Raw genomic sequence first — 20,711 nt, forward strand, 5'->3', positions numbered from 1 at the left:
CTTTTTAAAGCTAGCTGATGAGGACACTTGATGAGGCATGATTTCGTGGAGCCCCCAAGATGAACCTTCTACAATTTCTCAGATCCTATCTTAAACACATCTTTTTACAGGAAACCTCTCAAGTTTTGAGAAAACTTTGAGGAGAGAATTGCAAAAGTTCAACATGCCCAGTCAAATCTCTCCCTAGAGTACTATGTCATTAGAAAATGCAACGGAGGCCCCTTTCTTGCATAACTGCTGTGTGGTATGGTCTAGCTTGGTCTGAGCAAGTATCAAGGTATGTGTTTTCCCCCAGAGAATGTCTCTCTAGCCTATGAGGTATGCAGAAAGGGCTACCTATTCACCTACGTGACAATGGATGAAACCCAGTATGTGGAAAGAGGAACCTAAATGCCCTTTCTTTTCCGTTAGTTCAGTTGTTTTGTAATGTTTTCCCATGACACAATCCATCAGCTGAGGACAGTTGTTCACCTGGGATTCCAGGGGAAACTGGGTGGGACAGGAAGTCTTGCGCACACAATCTGGGATGTCATCTTTGAACTGCTTCCTTACTGCCTCCTTCCTCTCCCCCAGTACCACCAACAGGCCAACACTGAGCTTTACCTGGAGCCTTTCCTCACAGTTGGAACATCCTTCCTTCTTCTGCCCTGTTAACCCTACCTGAACCAATTCCTGCAAATTCTAGCTCCGCAGGAGACGCCTCTGCTCCCACACACCACTCGTTTGGACGCCATATCCGATTCCATAGTCCCTCATTAAGTCCTATCTTTTCTAGTCAACTTTGGCACCTCATGCCATACTTCCTCACTCTGTGACCTGTTTTGTATACACGTGGCCTGAAGGTTTACAACTAGACTATCACTCCCTGATTGGTAGGACAGCCTTAAATTCTCTACATCCTATCTCCCACAAATGCCTGAAAGAATTGCTGCCTGATATTTAATTGACAAACTAAACATCAGTTATCATTTTGTGTTGAAAAATAGCATGTAGCATGTTCTAATGGCCACACAAATTCTGTGGAAAGCCATAGTTTGTAAGAGAAACACGCATTTCACCGACTGTCTAAAGGAAACTGATGCTTTGCCATGCTGCTAGTGTTGAAGGTGTGGCTATACAGCCTGCCTGGGCAGAGCATGTCTTCACAGTGTAGATTGCAGTCAGAGCTGCAGGCAGCTATTCCCTGGCTCCATCATGGTTCCTAGCCTTCCCCATGATTCCTTGTCCACTTACAATGTTGAAGAGGACTAGGAATTTACTTGCAAATATAGACAAACTTGGACTATAAACAATTGTATCCTATTTGTCTCATATGAAACTTGCATCTTATACAGGAGAAGGGTGTGTGTGTGTATTATGAGCCTAAGTTGAACTCTCTGTAGGACAACCAACTTAAATCCAGAATAAACTTTTTTTTTAAACTTGTAGACATTTTAATGAACTTCCCTTCATATAGCTTCAAGCTTCCAGGACTCAGGTCCCACCAACACCCTTAATCTTGCCCTCAGCTCTTTTGCTGAAGAACTTGGCCTTCAGAATGACAGGCTGCTTTGGTGCTTTCCCTTCCCCAGAACTTTGTAGTAGCCAGTCACACAAAATCAGTGACAGGAGCAACTCCAGTCTTGCTTTTGGCAGCATTTACCCGTGTCTGCTCACTGGCCAGGGTCCACAGTTATCTAGATTGACAGTTGGGCAGAAGTTCTGGTTCCTCTTTAAGTGGTAATGCCTCATACCAACTTTCCCAAAGTAGCCTGGGTAATATTTGTCGAAGTTTCTCCTGTGATGATGCAAGCCACCAGCATTACCTCGGCCCCCTGGGTGCTTCCTATGCTTGCCAATGCGGCCGTGGCTCATGTGGCCCCGAAGTTTTCAAGTCTTCCTCAGTCTGGGTGGCATGTCAGTGGCTGAGATGCAAGAGGAGAATAAACATTTTTTATACTTCTAAATAAACCTACCTGTAAAGCTCCAATTATGTCCTTTAGGAGAATCCATGTAGTCATTTGCCTTTAGGGAAATGGTCTCTAGTCTGCTTCTTGCCATGATTTCTGTGTCACTACAAGCCACGTCCAACTCAGGTTCCTTCCAGACTGCTGTCCATAAAGACGCAGGCTCTAAAGGCCTCTTCTCTGTACCATCTCCACTCCTGCCACTAGGCCACCACCGACCCCTGGAACTTACTGCATAGTAGGTGGTATCTGTACTCCCGAGAGTCTAGCAGTGAATGCCCCCTACACCCGATCATAATCTTTCCCGCCATTTCTACCTCTTACTTCTTAGATCCTCTTCTCGGTCCACTCCACCCAAGCACACATTCACTGGAGTCTAAACATACCGTAAGTCATCCTGCCACTCTGTCTGTACTGTCTCTGCCTGGAGTTCTGCACATTCCCCTGGGTTTGTTCCATCTGCACATTCCTCAGGACCCACTGCTGAAAAAGCTCATTTTTATTTTCACCTCAGTGGTTCATTCCATCTCTGAAGGCCCACGGATCTAAATGTACTCAACACTCATTTTTTCCAAATGGGGTGGTGTGATGGAGTGCCTAATGGCCACAAAGTCCTTTCATCTCTGTATGTACACCCCTTCAACAGTGTGACTCTGTAGCTCTTTCTGTGAAGGGGTAGAGCCTGTGTATTCCTTTAATTTGGACTGTGCTTATACCTTGCTTTGGCCAATAAAATGCAGTGAAACTCTGGGTGACTTATGAGCCCAGGTCTCAAGAAGTCTTGTAGCTTTCCTCTTGCACCCTCGGGACCCCAAAGCACCCATGGGAAGAAGCCCCAGCTAGCCTGCTGGAGGAAGAGAGATGATGTGGAGAGAGAGGCCAGTCAACAGCCAATCATCAGACATATGAGTGAGGCCATCTTAAAATATTCAGCCGCAGTCACATTGCAGATGACTTTGTAACCACATAAGGGACTGTAGGAAAGACAACAGAAGAATGACCTGGCTGATTCTAGCTCAAATTGCTAACCCACAGAATTGTGAGCAAATGAAATGGTTGTTATTTGTAAATAAATACATATTGATTAATTGACATTTAAAAAACAATTATGCTTGGAACTATCCTGTATCTTTTTTGTGGTTGTAATTACATTCGTGCACAAATGTCAAAACTTGGAACTATACATAAAGAAGAGTAAATATACTGTGTATGAATTTTTAAATTAAGATATACTTTAGAGCAATTTTGCTGAAGAAATTCATTTATTTGATAAATGTGGCTAAATGTATAGGTAGCATGTTACTGTGAGAAAAGAAATCTGACACTTTGAAAATAAATTTGCACATAATACACACTCAGTAATGTTAGTTTCCTTCCTCCTTGCACACAAATACTTCATGATCATCTGTCAAGGCTGCTAAAGAAAGTGTTCCTACTCTAGGAAAAAGCTGGATCTCAGGTGGTTTCTAAGATCGTGTGATTGGTTTGAAAGATACATAAATGACTATGCTGGAATGCTTGCATAAAGTAAAATATATAAGTGCTACCACACTATTCTAAAGGCTGGCCCCCTAGAACATTTTACTTTCAAAGACTTAGACTCGGGTATAAATAAACCATTAGCCCTCTTGTTAATAGAAATTACTTAAAACTTTAAAATAATACAAAAGAATGATCAAAGGTCCTTTGATTGTCGTACTGGAGCATTAACTGAGAGGCCCACCCAAGGATTATTTCGTTCTCTAGGGGATTGCATCTTTGGTTCATTATTTACTAACTAGAGGCCTAGTGCACAGATTTGTGCACCAGTGGGGTCCCTCGGCCTGGCCTGTGCCCTCTTGAAATCCGGGACCCCCTCAGCAGATGTCAGACAGCTGGTTTTGGCCCGATCCCCACAGGCCAGGCCGAGGGACCCCACCAGTGCACGAATCTGTGTATGGGGCCTCTATGCATATAAGATCTTGGGTTAATCTCGTCCCTCCCTCCCCAGTCCCCCCTCCCCTCTGAGATTCAACAGTCTGTTCCATGTTTTCATGCATGTGGTTTCTGTTTCTGCAATGAGCGTCTGCCCCCTGGTGGTCAGTGTGCGTCATAGCTACTGGTGGCAGCATCTGCCCCCAGTGGTCACTGTATGTCATAGCTACTGGTCGGGCTGTCAGACAGTCACTTAGGCATATATATATATATATATATATATATATATATATACATACATACATACATACATACATACATACATATACATATACTAGAGCCCTGGTGCACGAAATTCGTGTGTGTGTGTGTGTGGTGGGGGGGGTCCCTCAGCCTGGCCTGCACCCTCTCTAATCTGGGATCCCTCACATAATCTGGAACCACTGGCTCCTAACTGCTCACCTGCATGCCTGCATGATGCCCCTAACTGCTCCACTGCCGGCTTGATCGCTCTAACTGTTCTCCCCTGCTGGCCTGATCCCCCTAACTGCCTAACTGCTCTCCCCTGCCAGCCTGATTCCCCTAATTGCCTAACTGCCACTTTCTCCCTTCTCCCTTCTCCCTTCTCCCACTGTGCCAGCCTTCTCATCTTCTCCCTTCTCACGCGGTGCCGGCCTTCTCCTGCGGCGCCTTCTCCCGTGGCCTCTGCTAAAGGGACCATGGCACTGGACCAGCCCTCACAGCCGCTGCAACTGCTGGCCCTTGACCCCTGCAGCCACTGTGGCTTTGTCTGGAAGGACGTCTGGAAGGTCATCTGGAAGATGTCCGGTCTAATTAGCATATTACCCTTTTATTAGTATAGATGATGATTACGGTCCAGACTTCTTGAAGGGACATGTTAAATTACATGTCTTTGTCTGGAAAAGTTGTATAAGTTTCTGTTTGGTAGACGAAATAATCCTAAGAATTTAGATTAACTGACCTATAGTGCATCTAATTTAGCTATCCTAGTAGCATTACTTTCAGTTCCTATATATACTGAATCTGTCACATATTCTTTGAATCAGCCTTACATCCTGCTGGTTCCCTCAGTAATAAATTAGTATTTGTCAGATGTTCATTCTCTATTTGTACGTGAGTCATGTTTTTAATTTTGAAAATTATGTTTTGACACCCAAACACCCTATGACAGTGGTCGGCAAACTGTGGCTCGCAAGCCACATGCGGCTCTTTGGCCCCTTGAGTGTGGCTGTTCCACAAAATACCAACTTCTGCGTATTTCAATCGCACTGTACATGTGCGCCCGCACGTGATATTTTGTGGAAGAGCCACACTCAAGGGGCCAAAGAGCCGCATGTAACTTGCGAGCCGCAGTTTGCCGACTACTGCCCTACGACATTGCCTGTGGATCATGTCCCGTCCTACACAAAATCCCTGAAATTCACTACTGATTGCTGGTTTTAATGCTGTATCAGCACCTTGAAATACTGTGGTCATTACTGGTACCTGAGGAGGTCTTCACAGGAAAAAAACCTGGATACCTCTGCAGGTTGGGTGGGTGCTCAAGAACACTGCAGAAAGACTTTCTAGAGCAGTGATGGCGAACCTATGACACGCGTGTCAGAGGTGACACGTGAACTTATTTTTTTGGTTGATTTTTCTTTGTTAAATAGCATTTAAATATATAAAATAAATATCAAAAATATAAGTCTTTGTTTTATTATGGTTGCAAATATAAAAAAATTTCTATATGTGACACGGCACCAGAGTTAAGTTAGGGTTTTTCAAAATGCTGACACGCCGAGCTCAAAAGGTTCACCATCACTGGTCTAGAGCTACTCTCACAAAATGAGAAACTGATGTTCCTTCCATAATGTTATTGTTCTCTCTTTAAGGATGACATTAGGAATCTTTGTTTTAGGCAATCCAGAGCAGACTCACACTAGGCCCTTTTTTCCTGTCAAACGCTATTTATATAATCTGCTTTTGCTAGTAATGGCCATAAAATAACTATATTGGAGCAATAAACATTGATAAACTACCAACTGCCTCAAAAATCTAATAGCTTTGGCAAAATATACTGCAGTTCATTGTGATAGAGCCTCCTTTTCCCTAACAGGTTTTATTTTAACACTTGCCTTTTTACACTAGTGAACAGCATAATCAAATCAACAAATTCAGCAAATGGGCAGTGTGTTCCAGGCACTAGGCATTGCTCTGCCCTACATCCTCACTTCATACCGCTCCAAGCAGGCTCCCCTGCTACTCCTTGTCAATCATTGATTTGCAATTGTCCAGAATGAACATGGAGACTAGAGCTCAAATGGAGGGTCTCAGTCTGCCCTGTCAGCCAGCACCCAAAGGATTTAAAATGGATTCAAACTAAAGAATGGATCTTTTTTACATTAATAAAAAGTTATCTACAAGACCACTGAGTATTAAATACATACAAATTTGAAACATCCTGAGAGACAGGAAGAACAGATTAAAACATGGTTCACTAACAACTGGTATTTATAAATATTCTGAATTAGCTTGACAACATATTTTTTTATTGATTTTAGAGAGGAAGAGAGAGAGAGAGAGAGAGAGAGAGAGAGAGAGAGAGAGAGAGAGAAACATCAATGATGAGAGAGAATTATGGATCAGCTGCCTCCTGCACACCCCCTACTGGGGATCAAGCCCACAACTCGGGCCTGTGCCCCGACCAGAATCAAACCGTGACCTCCTGGTTCATAAGTCAATGCTCAATCTCTGAACCACGCAGGCTGGGCCATTGTCTCTACTTTTAAAATTAGCCCTTCAGGAAATCCTGCCATTTGTGACCACATTGATGAACCTGGAGGGCATTATGCTAAGTTAAATAAGCCAGACAAAGACAAATACTGCATGGTATCACTTATATATAGACTCTAAAAAAAAAAAAGTCAAACTCATAGCAACAGTATAGAATGGTGGTTATCAGGGACTAGGGAATGAGGAAATAAGAAGAGGTTGGTAAAAGGGTACAGACTTTCAGTTATTAGAATAAGTTCTGGGAATCTAATGTATAGCCTGGTGGCTATAGTTAACAATACTGTATTGTATAGTTGAAAGTTACTAAGAGAGTAGATCTTAAATGTTCTCACCACAAAAAGAAAAAGAAGAATATGAAGTGATGGGATGGATGTCTTAACTCTGGGGTGGGAATCCTTTCACAATGTATATGTATATCAAATGCTCACATTGTGCACTTTTAAATATATTAAAATTTTATTTGTCATTATACCTCAATAAAGCCAAGGAAAAATTAAATGAATAAATAAAGGGAAATAAATAAATAAAATTAGCCCTTCAGATCAGGAGAAGTTGAATGAATGAAAAGCCAGAACTGTTACCTAGTTATTTGAAGAAGATTGTTAATTGGGAGCACTTGAGGCCCAAGTGTCAGGAGCTTGGGGAAGTCTTCTTGGCTAGAAGATAAAGACCATCATTTAAATTTTGTTTTCCTGCTTCTAAGTTGGGTTTTTTACAATCTAATGACCTAATTGACTTTCTGTCAATAGGCTTCTTTTGTGAGGCTGTCTCTCTGTGACTAGTGAGAGGAAATAACTGGTAACTTTTAAATGAGGAAAGCCCAACTCTGACCAGGAACGGAGCCTGCAGTTGCCCTCATCCCTAACCCTATAGTGGGCCTTTCCTCAGGGCTTAGAGACCTTCCTTGCCCACTGGCATCGGAAGTCCATTGAGTTATCTCCCGACCTCTTCCCAAATGAGCCACATCTATACTCTTCGTGCATTTAAGGATGTTTATAGGCCTAAGTTAATTTCTGTTACTCATTGAAATATAAGCTTCTTAAGTGGGTCAGCTATCATAGAGTTCCTAGAAACAATCAGTTATAAATGCACACTACACATTAATTTTTAGAGTGAAAAATATTTTCTTGATTTGGAAACTTCCTTTTATGTGACAGGAAAACAAATCTCTGTACTATGCATGCATATGTATATTCTCTATATGTGTAAGTTCTATATACATATTCACCCTTGGGTCTATTACCACCATGAAATACAGGTGTCCTAAAAATAGGACTTTATTGCTATGAGGGGTCCAGGAAAGGAAGTGTTTCTAACTGTTGAAATAGATCCCAAAGGGATATAGTAGAATTTCCTAGCTGAGCCTGAAGAAAAAAAGTGCCATAGTCTCCCTTTTGGGGGTTCAGGTAAATGTAGAGGACTTAAGGGGCAGTGGGCAGAATTAGGAAGGAGGCGTTCTTGAATCATCACCCAGCCCTCGCACGGAAGCAGCATGATGTGGTGGGGAAGCATGGCTTTGTGAATCAGTCCATGGGTTCAAGTCGCCGCTCTCTGATCTCTCACTGAGGCTCTTTTATAAAAATGGCTAACATCATGTCATAGGTATGATTAAATGAATTAAAGTATGTGAAGCATATATGATATAGCAAAGCGTGCCCATGAGCATAGTCCCATACCCCTCTTTACAGTCTGCCTCTAGCTTGGCTCCCCAAACTCACTGCTTGTCAGTCTTTCACACCACGCTATAGTCTAATCATACAGAATTATGTACAGGGGTTTATGTCTGTTCTTTTTATTTTGTCTTAAGCATGTTGTTTCCACGCTGTCCTGTATCTTATGCCCTTCACTTTCATCCAGGGCTGGCCTTCCACTTGGACTCTGAAACCCATTTATATTTATACTAATGATGAACCCCTACTTCAAGATGCACTTCAGGTCACCTAGTTTTTGAGGTCTGACGTGTGTAAGCCAAGATGGCAATTTTTGATATACAGTGAAAATTCAACTGATTACATTTTTGTGTGATTTAGCCACCTCACACCAGCTTGCAAGAGCTGATTGTGCACAACACTTTCCAACTCCGTGGTAACTGATATCATCTTAATAGCTTAAAACTGATTGTGAACAGAAATGTGTAAACTACAAGGCAGGGAGCTCCCCTTGCACCAAGAGCCTGATGTTAAACATTTATCATTACACCACTGATACTGTCTCTTTGGGTGAGTTGTGTGGGAGGGCAAGCCATCTTCACAAGATTATATCGTGTGGACTTGGATCAGGGACTTCAGTGATGTGATTCTCACATCTCTCATTCTCAGCATGAGACCTCCTCCAGGTCCTTTTCTGAAACGGTGGTATTCCTGCCTTTCAGCTAACGTTTGTTTTTACTAAGTTGTAGTAATATGCCAATCCTGTTTCCCTGAAATGAGGTCAAACTCATTTTTTTTTGAAACCATGCCACTCCCAGGTTACATATATAGGATGCCCCCCCCCCAAAAAATGTAGTGCTTTTTAAAGTAAATTTACCAAGTTACGTAACCAACTCCATAATCCAGTTTTAGAGTATTTCTGTCACTCCGATAAAATTCCTTGTGCCCCAATTCACCATAGCTAAGATTTGGAAACAGCCTAAGTGCCCATCAGCAGATGAGTGGATTAGAAAACTGTGGTACATATACACGATGGAATACTATGCTGCGGTAAAAAAAAAAAAAAAAAAAAAAAAAGGAACTCTTGCCTTTTGCAACAGCATGGATGGAACTGGAGAGCATTATGCTAAGTGAAATAAGCCAGTCAGAGAAAGATAAATACACATGATCTCACTCATTTGTGGATTATAGAGAACAACATAGACTGATGAAAAGGGACAGACCCAAAGACTGAGAAACAGCGATCAGGCTATCAATCCCCAGAAGGAAAGTAGGGGAGGGCGGGGGTAAGGGGAAGAGATCAACCGAAGGCCTTGTATACATGTATATAAGCCAAACCAATGGACATGGACAACAGGGGGATGGGAGCATGAGTGTGCGGGGCGGGGGGGGGGGGGGGAGAGGACACATTTGTAATACCTTAACTAATAATAAAAAATAATAAAAAAAATTCCTTGTGCCCATTTGCCCTCACTCCATCCCCCTTCCCCCCAGCCCTTTGCAACACTAATCTACTTTGTGTGTCTATAAATTTGTATTTTGTGGACATTTCATATAAATTGAATCATATGTTATATGGTCTTTTGTGTTTGGCTTCTTTCATATAGCAAAATGTTTTTTAGGTTCATCCATGGTTATGCCATATATCAATAATTAATTCCTTTTAATTGTTGAATCGTATTATGTTATGTGTATATACCACATTATGGTTATCTGTTTGCTGTGGGTAGACATTTGGGGTGTTCCAAGATTTTGGTTCTTATAAATAATGCTGTGAACATTCAAGTATATGTCCTTGTGTAGACATGTGTTTTTATTTCTCTTGGGTAGATTCCTAGAGTAGAATTGCTGGGTTGTATGGTAAAGTTATGCTTAACTTTTTAAAGAAACTGTCCATCTGTTTTCCAAGGTGGCTGAACCATTTTACAGTCCCACCAGCAATTCCTGGGGAATGATCTATGGGTACTTGAAAAGCATGTGTATGTTGCTCATCTTGGGAGAAATGTTTTACAAATGCCAGCTAGGTCAATTTGGGGCTGGTGGTGTGTAAACTTTCCATATTCTTGCTGATTTTCTTTCTAGATGTTCCATCTATTGTCAATAATGGAATGTTGAACTCTTTGTTAGTGTTTCTTTGTCTTTAGTTTTCAACAGTTTCTTACGATGTGTCTGGGTGTGGATTTCTTTGTATTTATTATTTTTGGTGTTCTCTCAGCTTCTCAACAATTTTGAGCTGTTTTTTTTCTTCAAATACTTTTTAGCATCACACTCTTTTTTTCTCCGTATTGCATCCCAATTACACAAATATTGGAGCCCTTATTGTTATCCTACAGGTCCCTGAAGCTTTATTCTCCCCTCCCCCGTCTTTTTTCTTTCTTTTATTTAAATGGGCTGGTTTATTTACCTATTTTCAAGTTTACTGCCTCCTCCATTGTGCTATTGCATTCTTCCAGTGAATTTTTAATTTTGGTTATTTCATTTTCCAATTCTAAAGTTTCAATTGGATTATCCTTTATATCTTCACTTTGCCAATATTTCTATTTTGACTTACTTTCAAGAGTGGTCAAGTTTGGCAATTGCTCTTTTGAGCATTTTTATAATAGCTGTTTTAACATATTTATTAGATAATTTATACATTTGTGTCTTCTCATTATTGGTGTCTGTTGATTGTCTTTTCCCATGTGAGTTGGCATTTTTGTGCTGCTTTATATGCTAATTTTGGACCTTATCCTGGACGTTTTGATTATTATGTATTAGACTCTGAATCTTGTTTCAATTTAATGGTGAATGTTGATATACAGGGTGTCCCCCAAAAATGTGTACACACTTTAACAACTGATAGCTCAATTTTGAAAATGAAATTATCTTAATAAGCACTGCCTTTATAATTATTCAAAGTGTGTGTATACATTTTGGGGCACACCCTATATTTGCTTTAGCAGTTAACTGACCTAGTTAGGTTCAGACTGCAAGTTCCAACTCACTTTCTGTAGCTCCAATGTCCAGTTTAGTATTCAATGCCTTTGCAGTGTTATTCAGATCTGCCCCACGTGTGACATCCTTTCGTCACTCTGGGACCTGAGTGTTAGTCTGTTAGCTCAGTTCTCAAAGTCTTTGACATGTTAATTAGGATCACATCCACATATGCACGGGGGTGGGGGTGGGGGCGGGCGGGGGGCGCGGTGACCTGAGTTGTTCATCAGCAGCCTTAAGAGCTTTCCTGAGCTCTTCCCTCTTTGTTATTTTCATGGTACTTTCTGGTTTCCTAGAACTTTCTTTTTTGGTCCTCCAGTGAAAAGCCACACATTTTCATGATGCACTGCCTCTCAAGTACAAGGGGCAGGCAGGCAGAGAAAGAAAGTAAAAAACAAACAAACAAACAAACAAACAAAAAACCACAATGGGATTTGGCTTTGCCCTTTTGGAACTATAGCTCCACCAAATAGAATGGAAGGTTCCTCTCCTTCTAGAGTTTTAACTCCTACAGTCTCCCTCTGCCAATCAATTTTATTGCTGCTGCGACAGCCTCAATCATGGGATATTTCTGGGCATAAGAGAAGGGAGAAAACGGAGAGAAAAACCCAGGGGATTTCCCTCCTCCCCCCCGCCCACCCCCCAGTCTCTTTGAGTTTTTGTGGTTCCCCGTTTCCAAAAACAGCACCTTGAGCCAGAACATGTGCTCCAACCACAGTGCTCACTTTCAGGTTTTGTTGTGTTGAGTTCAGGCCAGAAAATACAAGAGGAAAAAAAGTAGTAATGTCACCACCAGGTCAGTTGTACATGGCTTTTTGGTATTCTTCCCTGACCCGCCTGCTGATATCCACGTTAAACAGTTCCTTCCTCACAGCTGCTGATACATTTGTCCAGATGTTATAGTTGCATGCGGTGGACAGAAAGGTTGGTGCGTGTGTTGACTGATATTTTAAGTGATGTTTTGGATTCTCCCCTACCCAAATTTGTATATCTTGCAAATAATAGACTCAGAGATGCAGTGTTTGGTGTAGTGAAGTGGACACGAGTTTCTAAGGGTAAGTAGAGGAGCTACACTATTGGCAGAAGACATAATGCCCTCCTGAAAAACAAAGCCACTTTTCTGAAGGCATGGGTGGTAATCCCATCCGGAAGCACAGTTCTTTGTCCTCAGGGAGCATATCATTGACCTTGTTGTTTTCCTTGGCCCTGTCTCTTACTTCTCTTACTTCTCTCCTGCTGTCACATTTTCTTCCCTCTCGCCTGCTGTTTTCCAGTAACCTTTGCGCCCCAGGACTTCATTCATCAACGCTTTTCTCCTCCTCCCCTCTCTGTTTGTCTCTGGTGTCCCCTACACTTTCTCCTTCCTAACATTATGGTCTTGCATTTTATCACCAGACTGTCTTCCAAGGATAAATACACTGCCCTGTGACATCTTAGGGTGTACGTGCTTGCTTGCACTTGAGGGATGGAGAAGTTAGTCTGGAGAGGTGGGGATGTGTGTAATCAGCTTTTGACTCATAGATTAGGCTCAGACCTGAGTCTCTGCAAGGCTTTGCGGTGGTCTAGCTGGCTGCTTTTCCACGATATTAGGGCTTTTTCTCTCATCCAGTATTTCTGGTGATTGTGGCGCCAGGCCACATGAAGCTCCAGCAGCCAGGAATATGGGTCTAGAAAGAAATTAGTATTCAAGCCACACTAACCTCATTAACTTGGGAATCTATCAGCGCCTCCTAAACTGTTTTTTGGTTTGGTTTTGTTGTTAATCTTGACATCTAATAGGGAGAAACTAGTAAATGACAGTTACTTTTATGGAAGTATTTGCTATTGTTAGTTACGTGGTGCAGAATCTCTGCTGGCAGGAAGTCCTAAAAGCACCTGGGCGAAGCACGTGCTTTTATGCTGCAGCAGCTTTCACTATTTTTTTTATGGTGGAAACATACATTCCTTAAAAACCACAGTGGGCTTCCCAGGTGTCTCTTCAGATCCATCAGATTTCAGGTACATTCAAGCTTAACTCATAATCGTCTGGGCATATAATGATGTACAGATAAAAACGTGTTGGTACAACAGATATGATACCTTTGGAAAGAAAATTCTCAAGTACAGCATGTTGTCTCATTTATTACCACTAAAAGCCATTATCCCCTTGGCTGGGGGCAGGGCAGCAGCAGGGAGCTGCCTGAGTTCTGACCCCACTGTTTTTATGCCAGACTCACCCTCCTTGCACAAGGGCAGGTTAATGATACTCATTTTCCACTGCTAAGACTTTCATTCTTCCTTTCAGCAGTAGCCAAAGTGACTAATTAAAAAGAAAGTACTTATTATTCTCACTCTTTATTTTACAAAGTACTCTTCATTTCAATGGCATGTTTCTGTGGAGATCTCTTTTTGTTGTTGTTTTTTTAATATATTTTTATTGATTTCAGAGAGGAAGGAAGAGAGAGAAAGAAACACCAATGATGAGAGAGAATCATTGATTAGCTGCCTCCTCCACGTCCCCTACTGGGGATTGAGCCCGCAACCCGGGCATGTGCCCTTGACTGGAATCGAACCTGGGACCCTTCAGTCTGCAGGCCGATGCTCTATCCACTGAGCCAAACTGGCTAGGGTATGTGGAGACCTCTTTAGCTGTGGGAGCAGTTTGACTTTAGTGATTAAATAGGCAACAATTCTACAAATAATACTGATTTAATTATGTGCAAGGCCTGATAATTAAAGCAACTTCATTCAAGGCCAGTAAAACGCTTGTAACCCCCTGACTATAATAATTTTCAGGCCCAATTAAATGAATTATTCCTTACTGATTGTGAAATATTCCCAGATAGCACTGTTAAAGGCTGTATTGAATTCAGATTGTTGCATTATTTTTTAAAGCTTGTCTTGGGATAACTTGCATTTCCCAGAACCTGTGAGCTCTAAACTGAGAGGTTCTGATCCAACATAGATGGGATTTGAAAATTGGACCTTGGAGATCACAGAATTCAGGTGCCTTCCCGGTGCCAGAATCCTCTTCACAATATTTTCTCAGACAGGCAGTTATCTGACTCTTGGCCTCTTCCCCCCCCCCCCCCGCCCCCCACCAAAGAAATTCTTTTCTTCCACGCATTTTTTGAGGCTGCTCACTCATCTTTCCATGATAGGTCATTCTTTATTCCCAAGCCAAGATCTGCCTTCCCGGAACTCTCACCATTGTTCCCAGCTCTCTCCTCGATAGCCACACAGAGCAAATCTCCTTTGTCCGAAATAGTTAAAGCTATCTGTTTTCCTACTTCCTTTTCCTCATTCTCCCACCTATAGTCTTCTCAAGCTAAAAAAATTCCTGGTTTTTTCAACAGCTTCTTATTTCAATGATTTTAATAGAAAAATTCAAATAATATAATGAATATTCAGATTCTCCACTAGCCAGGATTATCAGCTATTGAGACTTTGTCATATTTTTCTTAAAGGAATTAAAACATTACAGAAATAGCTATTTCCCCCCTTGATCATCTCTCCTAGTGTCATCAGTTTCATGCTCTTATAGGTATGTACAAATAACACATAGATTTGTTTTGGATCTCTGTTTTAATTTATATAAATGATGGTATTATGCATATGTGTATGTATTCTGTCCACACAGCAAAATGTCTTAGATCTTTACATATGTTTTCTATTAATCTTTCCATGCTATATATTGTATTAGTCGTTGCATATAACTAATATTGTTGGCTGTTTGCCATCTGGGCCTATGGTTGGATTGTACCTAGTCCCTTCCCCTTTTGAAGTTAGGTGCGGCCATGTGACTTGCTTTGGTCAATGAAATGTCAGCAAAAGTAATGGGTGTACTTCCAAATGGAAGGTGTTTGTTTGTTTGTGTTTTAATTCTCACCAGAGAACAGGCTTAGAGAGAGAAACATCGATGTGAGAGAAATATCAGTTGGTTGCCTTCTGTATGTGCCTCAACCAGTAATCGAACCTGCAACCTTTAGGTGCACAGGATGATGCTCAACTAACTGAGCCTCTCCGGCCGGGCCAAATGGAAATTTTAAGAGCCAGTCTGAGTTTTACCTCATTTCATTCCCCCTGGCAACTAGAGATGGGGCCTCTGTCAGCCTGATTCTAAGAATAGGGACATTGAGCTTTTGTGCCAACATACTTTAAATATGTAGCATAAGGAATAAATAGACTTTGGTTGTGTTAAGCCACTCAAGTTTTAGGTTCCTTTTGTTAAAATGACCCATCCTGATTGATAAGTAGACCTACAACATTATTTTTAGCTGCTGCAAAGTATCCCAAAGTGTGAATAGACCTTTTTCTGCCTTGCCATTCTCCTATTTACAGAGGCCTAACTACTTCCTGAATTTTGAATTTATAAACAGTTCTGTTTTGGTAATTGTGTAAATTTGTGAGAGTTTCTCCAGAATATGTAACTAGAAATGGGATTGCTGGGTCACAGGATATGGTTACTTTCAGTTTTACAGGATTCTGTCTTTACCATCCAGAGTGGCTGTACCAATTTACATTCTCACCCTTTCAACTGTCATTTGTGTGACATGATCCCCAAACCTTTTTCTAATCTTGGTTCCCCTCCCTGAATTTCCTTTTGTTCGTCATTATTTCTCAGTGATACTCAGACTGGAACTTTGCTGTCCAGTTGTTATCCAACTGAGGTAGATATGTTTCCAAATTCAGCCCAGATTGAGTAGCTGTATCACCCTGTGGTATTTGCTGGCATCAAAAACCAAACTGCTCTCATCCTTTATTTAAGAAGCAGGGTTTTGAAACTTGCAGTGGCTTTACATATGTTCTAGTTAAATTTCATTCTGTTTTTGCTTATCATGCTAACTTTTGAATCTTCCCCTTTTCTCTGATGAATATTATTCCTAGGTAATAACCCTAAGTTTATCTATATGTTATTGATCAAAGTTTGGATCAGCACAGGACCAAGGGCATAGAGCTCCGTGTCCCACCACAAGACACCTTTCAGGTTTACCTTTCTGAAGCCTGGATTCTTCATCTTATCAACTGGAAGTCCTGATAGCCTTTATAGTCCTGTCTGCCTCCACATATACTGTACCTATAAAGAATTATCCCAATAATGATTCAAGTGACTGTAACAGAAAAGAGTCTGGGATAAGTTGGGTGTGATTTTAGAGAGCTTGTGCTTGCTGCTAGTGACTTTTTCCTTTTTTTATTTATTATTGACAGTGTTACAGATGGCCCCCATTTCCACCCCCTTTGCTCCCCTCCACCCAACCCCTCCCCAGGCCTTCCCCACACTATTGTCTGTGTCCATGAGTTATGCATATATGTTCTTTGGTTAGTCTCTTTTTTTCTTTTTCAAGTACTTATCCAACCAATACTGTATTATTCTGGTCTAGAATTTAGTTTGGAGGGAGAGCCAAGCTTTTTATTTGTAACTAGTGACCTGATGCACAGATTCATGCACATTAAAAGGAAATTAATTAGAAGGTGGCCGGCAGGGCGGGACTGGGCGAGATGGGCAGTCCCTGGAGCCAACCTCCCATAGTCCCTCCCTGGCTGGCCACACCTGGGATGGTGCCATGGCTCGAAGGGCATCTGCGGAGTGAGCGGGGTCCCTCCGACAGTTGGGGTCCTTCGGCCTGGCCTGTGGGGATTGGCCAAAACCGGCTCTCCAACACCCCCCCCCAGGGGTCCTGGTGTGCGAGAGGGCACTCTGCAAAGTTGCTGTCGTACAGGGTGTGGAACGCAAACGCAAGTGTGCAGTAACCAGATTCGGGGCCGACAGTGCCCCAGCAACAGCATAACCCACGGCCGAAGGTGGAATCATGCGGCCCCACAAGGAATCAGGCTCCCTCCTCTTTGATTCCAGGGTATGTCACCCAAGAACCGACACTGCCAAGTCACTGCAGCTCGGCAGCTCCTGTGTTGAGCGTCTGCCCCCTGGTGGTTGGTGTGTGTCATAACTACTGGCCGGACGGACACTTAGCATATTAGCCTTTTATGTATATAGATTATTTTAATCCACCCCTTTGAAAATAAGGGAAATTATGCCTCTCTCCAGTCTGTTGGGAGATTTGGTTTCTATGAGTTTTCATAAATGAGACATTGTGATTCTGCTGTCATAGGTGCAGATAGTCTTTTAGCCCTGAGGAGAGGAACAAGATGGTTTCCAGAATTATGACCAGCCATGATACCTGTGCTCTCCTCCCCAGCTAGCGTATCTTTTCTCACTGCACCAGACCAAACCTGTTCATAGTTCCAGGAATTGTAAGGACTCCCTAGGCCAGTAGCTCAGGTCATCCCAAGTTAGGCTTGCTGGTGGTCTTTGTCGTGTTCTTTGAGACCAACTACATGCCTAATTTTCAGTTACTGTTTTTGTATTTGGATTCTTAATTACATATGTCAGAATCCCAACTCAAATTAGCCTGAAAAACAAAAAGAAAGTTTATTGGTAAATGAATATCTCATGGACTGCTACCTGTAGGAATGGCTGCATCCTCACACACATTGCAGCCCTAAATCTCCTTCTCTCAGGCAGGTTATATGCAGCAGATGCAATGCCTCTTCTTCAATACTTCTGTCAAAAAAATCCTTGGATGACTAGCTGATGTAGCCTGGGTCATGTGCTTTATACCCAGGAGTTGTGTATGTGTTGGGGAGGTGGAGATTGCCTTCACCCAGACCGCATGGACTGAGAGTGAGCCCTCATTCATTCCTCTTTCATACACATCCTGAGTGTTTATGTAATAGGCACCATGTTAGGCTCAGGGGTTATCACATGAACAACACAGGCACAGTCACTGCCTTCTTAAAATATATGTGTGAAAAAATGGACTTTAAGGTGCTCACAGTAATAAAGGAGAAGTTACTGATGATAGAAAGTAAATGACAGGGGCTCTGACCTACTCTGAGGCAGATGAGGGAAGGCTGCCCTGAGGAGGTGTTGTTTGGATTAATCTGACATGAGGAGGAGTTAGCTGTGTGAAGTAGGAAGAGTGATGATGGGCAATCAGAAGCGGGTTGGGGGTTGGATAATACGTACAGAGCTGTGGAGTTAGAGAGAGTGTATTCCAGGCACTAAAAGGAGACCAGAATGGTTGGATCACAGAGACTGAAGGGGCAGAGAGGCACAGGTGGGGATGGAGAATTAGGTTGGCACCATCTTGCTAGAGGTTTGGGAGCCATACAAGGTTTAAGCAGCAATTCAAAGTGATTAACAGCCCTGGTCCATGTGGGTAACTCATTTCCTGAGATACAGCTTTGTCTAGTTAATTATGTAGCCAAAACAACCCACCTAGTTGGGATTTAAATCTAGGCACCACAATATCTGTCCAGACCTGGTTCAGGCAATGCCTGTCTCCCAGGAAACAGTCTTCACTGCCCCTTTCTTCCTGCCACTGGGAGGGGATGGGTTTTCCTCCCTTCCTGCTCCCTTGCCACCCTGCTCAGAGAACTCTCATGGTTTTGTTTACCCCATCCAGGTCTGGGCAGGACTTGTTGGTGTCCAGCCAGGGTAATGATTGGCATCTGTGCAAAAGTTATCATAGCAGGCCTGACTTTGAAAGGCATACTTACAAGGTTGTCCCTTGCTTGGCATCTGAGAACTTGATTTTCACAAGGGTTCCCACCATTCCCAGAACTGATAAGGGTGGTTCATTGTGCCTGAACTGTTTATACAAACAATGTAGTTTCTGCTAAACACCTGCTTTCCTTCTTGGAGTCTGGAATTTTGTTTGCCAAACAGAGGGTACCTATGTGACAAGCCTCCAATCAAAAACCTTGTGCACTGAGTCCCTAATGAGCTTCCCAAGTAGACCACATTTCACATGTGTTGTCATAACTGGTTGCTAGGGAAATTAAGCACATCCAGTGTAATTCCACTGGGAGAGGTCTCTTGGAAGCTTATGCCTGGTTTCCCTGTCCTTTTCCCTTTGCGGATTGTGCTTTGTATCTTTTCACTGTAATAAATCATAGTCATGAGTATGATTATATGCTGAGTTATGTGAGTCCTAGAGAATCACAGAACTTGGGGTGGTCTTGGGGACCTCTGACACAGCACCCTTGCATAGCAATCCTTCCTATATAATAAAAGGCTAATATGCAAATTGTCCCCTCAACCGGGAGTTCGACCAGGGGGTGGGGCTGGCCCCCCAACCACCTGCGGCCCACCCCCCTCACCAGTCCCACCCCCAATTACCCCCCCCAACCCCAATCGGGGGTGGGGTCGGCCCACCAACCGCTCACAGCCCCTCCCGCCAGCTGGCCTGGCCCAATCAGCCCCAATTGGGGCGGGCCGGCTGGACCCCACCTGTGCACGAATTCAGAGAGACTGGGGCGGAGGAGGCGGGGAGACAGAGAGAGAGACAGACAGACACAGACATCAATTGGTTGCCTCCCGCACATGCCCTGACCAGGATCAGGCCTCTAGTTGTTAAATATTTGTTCAACGCTATTCAAAGGAGAGTGTGAACCTGGTAAGGAACCAGGCCAGAGAAAGGGAATCTGGTGGGCACTGATTCTCCACTCCTTTTGAACAGTCAGCTTTGGCCCTAAATTGTACTCTGCACTCTACTAAGCTACAGTCCTACAGGGACCCACAAGAGGATCTGTGAGCACTGGGGAGCAATGGAAGGATTTTACACTAAGGAGTATCACAGTCAGAAAAAATCATCAGGAAAATGTGTGGGGAGAGTTTGCTTTACCAGATTAAAACTTACTACAAAGCTACTATACTAAAAATAGTGTGGTAACAGACTAGAAATTTGATCCAACACCCAGATTTTCCAAATTCCAGTCCAAATTCCTTCATCAAATCTCTACTGAGCTTTCCCATGGGTTCTATAAGAGTGAACATGTGAGACTCAGTTCCTTCTCAGCTTTACTTCTGAGACAGGTCATGCAAAAATGCACTGACACCATCTGCAGTAGAACACTGAATTTTTTGTTGTTATTAATCCTCACCTGAGGATGTTTTTTTCCATTGATTTAGAGAGAGTAGGAAGGAGGGGGAAAGGAAGGGAGGGGAGGAAGGAGGGGGAAAGGAAGGGAGGGGAGGAAGGAGGGAGGGAGAGAGAGAGAAGCATAGCTGCGAGAGAGAGACACAACATTGATCGGCTGCCTCCTGCACTCACCCCACCACCCACCAGGGCCTGGGATTGAGCCTGCAACCCTTTGGTGCATGGGATGCTGCTCTAACCACTGAACACACTGTCCAGGGCAGGGGGTTTTTTCCATTGATTTTCAGAGAGACTGGGGTGGAGGAGGTGGGGAGACAGAGAGACAGACAGACACAGACATCAATTGGTTGCCTCCCGCACATGCCCTGACCAGGATCAGGGATCGAATCTGCAACCCAGGTACTTGGACTGGCACTCCAACCACTAAGCCACATGGTCCAGGGCCCCTCTGAAGTTTTTTTTATGTGGTTATGATGCCAACTGTCAAAGTAGGAATGTGGGGTTCTGAATTC

General features: G+C 42.9%; 1 protein-coding gene across 1 annotated transcript in view; it reads left to right on the top strand.

The window, feature by feature from the left end:
• Positions 1-20,711, top strand: part of JADE3 (jade family PHD finger 3) — a 103,252-nt gene that overhangs the window by 17,555 nt on the left and 64,986 nt on the right. The window lies entirely within an intron of this gene.

This window comes from Myotis daubentonii, chromosome X (assembly GCF_963259705.1).
Source record: "Myotis daubentonii chromosome X, mMyoDau2.1, whole genome shotgun sequence".
Lineage (NCBI taxonomy): Eukaryota > Metazoa > Chordata > Mammalia > Chiroptera > Vespertilionidae > Myotis > Myotis daubentonii.